The sequence below is a fragment of the Mastomys coucha genome, unplaced genomic scaffold, assembly GCF_008632895.1.
Source record: "Mastomys coucha isolate ucsf_1 unplaced genomic scaffold, UCSF_Mcou_1 pScaffold22, whole genome shotgun sequence".
NCBI classification, from domain to species: Eukaryota; Metazoa; Chordata; class Mammalia; order Rodentia; family Muridae; genus Mastomys; species Mastomys coucha.
In genome coordinates, this window is record NW_022196905.1 from 186,778,598 (window position 1) to 186,785,253 (window position 6,656).

Below are 6,656 nucleotides of genomic sequence, written 5' to 3' on the forward strand. Positions count from 1 at the left end.
ATCACAACCCAGCCAGTGAATCCAAGCTTTGGACCCCATACTATATTGTTTACTTTTGGATTACTGTGGCTAAAAACTCCTTAACAGAAACAACTTAAGGGAAGAAAGACTTATTTTGGCTCCCAGTTTCAGATATATTTCAGTATCTCATAGAGGGGAAGATTCAATGGTGGAAATAGCCCAGTCTGTGGCAGTGGGAGCTTGCACCATTGGCTGTTCACATGATAGTGGACAGGAAGCAGAGAGAGAACAAGATGGAAATGTGGCTGGCTATACAGTTCATAGGCTCACACTCAGGACCAACTCCTGCCATCCAGGACCCATGTCCTAAAGGCTCCTCAGCCTTCAATCAGTGCCAGGCTACCCTTCATAGTGTGGGATGACACAATGCTGGCAAATGGGGAAGACAAAAATGTTCCTACTCAGAGCTGGGTTCTGTATGCTGCTACACTGACTGACAGGTAAGATGTGCCCATTGCTGCATTAGCGGCATGACTGTTTCCGGACTAACCAACCACGTCCCAATTGGCTTCAAGGCCTGCTCTACAGAATAAACTCATGCCTGACCCTGTAAACATCGTCACAACTGGTTGTGGGTGGAAGTTAATGGAGATACTCATAACTTGTCAAAATGAATGCTCAGCCCTAAATGGAACACCCATAGCAACCTTCCTCATCATAAGGTCCAGGTATCATCATGGAAAAGAAGGTAGATGCTCCCATGGGTAGGTTGCCCATGTTCCAATAGATGGCCAGAACATATATGGGCACATATGGGCAACACTAACCGGACTCACTGGGTTATAATAAGGACATGAATTTGGGAGGAGGGCATGTCGGGGAGGTCCAAGGAGAATTGAGGATAGGTGGATATGAATGAAACACATCATATATATCTTTGAAATTCTCAAAGAATAAGTAAAAAAATTACTAGTAAAATAGTAATTCCACAAGGTAGAGACTAGTTATACAAAACATCATCCCGAGGGCCACATTTTGGATTCAAACTACAGCACATGGCTTTAATAGCATCTGTAAGCACTCTCAATAAAGGGATGAGAGGCTGGGTGTTGTGTGGCCTTTGCTTCTTCATTCAGTTGTGAGAGACTGCACTAGGTGACCTCCACAGAATCCGTGCTCTAATGTATCAGACAGGAGCTAAATGAAAAACAAACAAGCAAACCTGTTATCCCACACCAGAGTTTATAGTAGCATTACTTACAATAGTTATAACACAGAGACAGTCCATGTACATTCACAGGCCTATGTAAATACCAAATGTGGTGGACTCTTTCAAAGAATGCTGTTCAGCATGAAGAAAGTACTAAGTACTAGAGTCTGGCTTGAAATCTTCCCCCTTACCAAGAGAAGACAGTCAGACAGACAGACAGACAGACGGACAGACAGATAGACAGACACAAAGGGACAGATATTCTATAAATGTACTCCCTTAGGTCACCTAAAATAGGAAAATTCAGAAAGTAGAGTAGAGGTTACCAGAGAGGGAGTGTGGAGTTATTGCTTAATGAGTTCAGAGTTCTGTTTGAGATGACCAATGTTCTGGGCATGCACCCTGGTGGTGGCACGTCTTTGCAAAAGTGTTAATGTCGTGACATTAGATACATAAGATGGCTTAAATGTTAAATGTAAAGTTTGTCATGGATGTTTTGCCATAGTAAGAATTAGTCTTATTCCATTCCTTCTCTGGAGCCTGACCTCTTCTCACCAGAAAGAACAAGGACAGATGCCCTACCTCCACCCTGCCATCGCCCAGTGCTCTGGAAATAGATTCTGTATCATGATTGCTCCCCCACCAGTGCAACGCAATCCATTCATCTCATCTGTGGAGATTTCCAGATGCACTGGGGAAGAGCTGAGGGGCTTCTGTGCTTATTTGATTCTTAACATTTCCACTTTTGGAAAAAAAATCCTACAAAACTCAAAAGATCTTATCTATGAGGAGAAGCAATCTGATTAGATTTTAAGCTTCATTGAAACCCACAAAGAAACCCGTTTCTTCTCACAGGTAGCGGTCAGCTTGCCTCCATAAATCTTAAGTTCAATTTGTCACTTTTGCGTTCATCTGTGGAACAAGAAATTTCTAGAAGCAAAACATGGCACTCTGATTAGATGGTCACATGAAGCCTGGAACTTGAGTCACCTTGATTCTCCTAAAGGTGGGCAGCCACTCTCAGCTTATTAGAACTGCCATGAACTATGAAGACAGTCCAGTTGCAATGTTTTTTGATGTGACCCAACCCAATAGAGGTTTACTGAACATAAAGCCCAGTGGCCTGCATTTAATTCAAGACACTGCCATGAACTCCATCAAGTCATTACATTTATCTTTGTTCTTTATTTGCTTCATCTAGATAAGGCAATTGGGGGAGATTAAACTCTAAAGTGACTTCCCCCGGTCTATGAGTCAGCTACTCTCTGATTGTATATTCTTTTTGTTCATTTAGGAATAAGGAAGTAACCATAGTACTGGAAAATTATTGCATATGGACTGTATTTGTTTTCTCTCTGTGGGCCAATTCTATCTTCTGCGAATAATGATGTATAAATGTCTGTGTGGAGATAACAAGTCTTTGCGTTCAGCTCAAGTGTGACATGTGAAGCTCATAAATTCCTTGATGGGTGGTGTCTCTCATGACTAGATGACAGACACAAAAGGCCGCAAAATACCAAACACCTCACCATAGTACTGACAGACAGGACAAAAGCCATGTGCTATGGCTTGAATCTGCTGTGGCAGGCCTAATAATCCCACCTACTCAGGAAGCTGAGGCAAGAGGGTCACAAGTTCAAGACCAGCCTGAGCAATTTAACAAGACCCTCTTGAAATAAAAATACAAAGAGGGCTGGGGAAATTTCTTGTCTTGTATACACACACACACATACACACACACACATGTATGTGTGTGTGTGTATGTGTGTATATTCTGAATATTTTGCATGTCTCTATGCATACTTATAAATGTGAATGCAAGTGTAGACCCAATAAAATGACTTGCAAAATAAGTCAGTGGCATTTGCAACCTAGGAAACAACTTAGCCACCCTAAGTGTATCACCTTCCAAATGCTTGTGGAGATAGCAATGAGGACACATAAGGAATGTTCCCTGACATGCTGCAGGTGAGAAGAACCGAGGACAGAGAATGTTCAGTACAGCCACACAGAGTCACATAGATAAGAGGGACTGTTCTCCATGTGCCTAACATCATGATTAGCACTTCCAGGCTTGGTAAGAGTAATGACTAGTCGTAGGACCACAAGCATGCCAGGTGTGCCCTGGTACCTCCCGTGAACCCTTTCCCACCATGCATATTTGTGCAGAAGTGTGCTCAGAGGCCAGCGGCTGTAGAGAAAAAAAATTTCTGAACTGTGCTGGAACTGGTGGGGCGGGTCTGTAATCTCAGCTCCTTGAGAAGCTGGAACAGTAGGATCAGTAGTTCAAGACTAGGCTAGAAAACTTGAGGCTCCTCTGCCTCAAAAATAAAAAGTCCAAACAGGACTGGGGATGTGGCTTCGCTGTAATAATCCTGCCTGGCTTGCTGGAGGCCCTGGGTTCAGTCCTTTGTGTGTGTGTATATATGTATGTGAGAGAGAACGCCAAGGGTAAGATGGGGTAAAGAAGGAAGGAGGGACAGGAGAGAAAAAAGGAAGGGAGGGAGAGAGGTGTTCCTGATAGCTTTATGTCAATTTGACACAAGAGAGGAGAGAGCCTCAATTAAGAAAGGGCCTCCTTAAGATCTAGCTATAGGCAAGCCAGTAGGATATTTTCCTAATGAGCAAGCAATGGGGGAGGGCCCAGCCCATTGTGGGTGGCATCATCCCTGGGCTAGTGGTCCTGGGTTCTAAAAAAAAAAAAAAAGAGCACACTGAGCAAGCCAGTAAGCAGCGCCCCTCCATGGCTTCTGCATCCACTCCTGCCTCCAGGCTCCTGCCCTGTTTGAGTTCCTGTCCCGACTTCCTTAGATGATGAACTGTAATGTGGAAGTGTGAGCCAAATAAACTCTTTCCTCTCCAACTCGCTTTTTGGGTCATAGTGTTTCATCAGAGCGCTAGTAATTCCAACTAAGGCAGAGGTAAAGGATCTTTCTCCTGTTTCAAGGAGGCCTAGCTCTAGTCCCAGTTAGGTGGCTGCATAGACCAGTGCCTGGTACAGTGACGACAGAGAAGTTTCCAGACCCAGTTCAGCTCAGCTAACACCACCCAGTAGTTCTAGGAAAATTACAGATCCACCCTGGCTTGTTTTTCTCATGAGCATTTTGTTCTGCTTTCCTTTAAAACGACTGTGACAAACATTGTCTGAAGATCACAGGTACATTTACCAAGGCACATGCTCACATCTCCTGGAAAGAGAAGCACAGAGTTGGAATTGTTGGCTTATTTTATTATATTTTTATAACATTCATTTATTGAATTTAAAGGGTTTCATACTCTTATCTTTCTCCCCACCAACACTGAGCTCTCATCTGTATCATTAATGTCTGCATGCTTCTCTCCCTGCCGACTTATATCTGCTCAGTGGATGTGGGCATGGAACAACAGTGTAACGTAGGCTGCAATGGCTAAAACTTTCTCCGTGAAATCCCTGGTAAGGGTAATAGCAAGGGAAGTGCTGTGCAGAAAGCGATCCCCCTGCAGCACAGTCTCCTCATACTTGCATCATGGCTCAGTCCACAAGACCTTATTTCACAGCTTGGGTTATGGATCTGGTTCCTTGGAGCTGGGTAGGCTCAGCAGTGGACACACAACAGAAGGCAATGACTATGCATCTCTTGATCTATCAGGCAATTGCTGGGCAGGGAGTGGGGGTGAGAATGATGCTCCACGACCGACAGTTCAAAGAGCCACTCTTGTGCAAGCATCTACAGCTGCTGAGTTTATGGTTGCAAAGGCCGTGCCATGCTCAGAGGATTTCCGAACACTTCTCCCTGTTTCACATTCTCTCTGTGCCCTTTTCTTATAGCCCCTGGGCCTTAAGGGGGTTGTTCCATCTTTTCTATAGGGAGGGTGGTGACAAACTAAGATTTTTTTCTCTCTCTTTATTTTGGCCAAGCCATAAGTAAACCTGCTTTTCAAAATCACACTTCTGTGTCCCTGTTCCGTTCTGTTTTTCTTTGCTGTTTTGTTTTGTCAAGTAGAGAGCAAAGGGCCCTTGATGTAGGTTTCTGGGCTTACTGGTTCTCTACTCTCTAGGTGAAGGGTCTCTTATGAGGTCAGCAGGACAAATTCAGCTTGCAAAAAAACCAAAACCAAAACAAAACAAAAAAAACCCCAAAAACAGATTTGAACAACTGGATTACTGTTGTGTTTTAAACTTGCGTTAGCTCACAATAAACTTTCGGATCATCCAGGGAAAGGACATCCAGTGACATGCCTGACTTGGGATCCATCTCATAGGAGAGCACCAAACTCAGACACTATTACTGATGCCACCTTGTGCTTGCAGACAGGAGCCTGGCATGGCTGTCCTCTGAGAGGCTCCACCAACAGCCGACTGACATAGATGCAGATACTACAGCCAAGTGTTGAACTGAAGTCAGGGAAGAGTTAGTGGAAGGATTGAAGGAGCTGAAGGGGATGGCAACCCCAAAGGAACATCAACAATATCAAGCAACCTGGACTCCCGGGAGCTCCCAGAGACCGAGCCACCAACCAAAAAGCATACTCGGGTAGGTCCGCGGCCTCTGGCACATATATAGCAGAGGACTGCCTTACTGGCCTCAGTGGGAAAGGATGTGCCTGTAGAGACTTGATGCAAGGTGGAAGGGGGTGAGGTGTGTGTATGTGTGTGTGTGTGGGGGGGAGACGAGCAGCCTTTCTATGGCAAAGGGGAGGGGGACTGTGTTAAGAACTCTTGAAGGGGGGGAATTGGGAAAACGGGCTACATTTGGAATGTAAATAAATAAAACAATTTAAAAAATATATAAAGGAAAAGAAAAAAAATTCCCTAAGATCCCACCTCATTTCCACTACATTTGCATCAGTTGGATGAGGCAAAAGAGTAGGTTCCTTTAGCCCAACTCATAGGCCTGACTTGGCCTTAGTCCTGGCCGTTCCCTATTACAGTCTTGCTATGGAAAAGAAGCACCTCTGGGAGCTGCGGATCCAGGGCACTGACGGACTACTTGCCATGTCCAAGCCTTGTCTTTGCAGTGCCCCTAGGCACATGCTGATTGTGTATATCCTGCTGGTATCCTCAAGTCCCGGAACAGTCTTCGAGCTTCGCTGTGTTCCTTCATTCCTCACCCGTGACCACCACCTGAGTCCTTATCTTGCCCTGTCCTTATCTCTGATGGTTGAACTCACTTGTCGTTCTTCTGTTTTCCTTTTCTAACCAATCTGTTCTGCCAAGTTAACCTCCTGTCTCTTACCTATACACTTCCCAATGGCTGCTGCATCCTAAAGAATGGGGTCAGAGCTGCTCAGAAAGGACCTTCCTCCACCGACTTCTGAATCCCGATCTGGCCTCCATCTCCTGCCTCAGAGTACACTGAGTTCCTCCCGTGTACTCTGTGGGAACAGCCTGTTCAGCAAGGCAGACTTTGTACTTTTCTTCTACCTGGAACATGGGGCCTCAGGCTTCAGGATTCACAGACCTTTGAGTATCAAAGATCAGCACTCAAAAAAAAAAAAAAAAAAA

General features: G+C 44.8%; 1 long non-coding RNA gene across 1 annotated transcript in view; it reads right to left on the bottom strand.

The window, feature by feature from the left end:
- Positions 1–995: 995 nt before the first annotated feature.
- The window catches only part of LOC116071390, an 18,092-nt gene continuing 12,431 nt past the window's right edge, over positions 996–6,656 (bottom strand). Inside the window, exon 2 of the long non-coding RNA XR_004110867.1 lies at positions 996–1,158. This is a non-coding gene — a long non-coding RNA (uncharacterized LOC116071390). The remainder of the gene's footprint in view (positions 1,159–6,656) is intronic.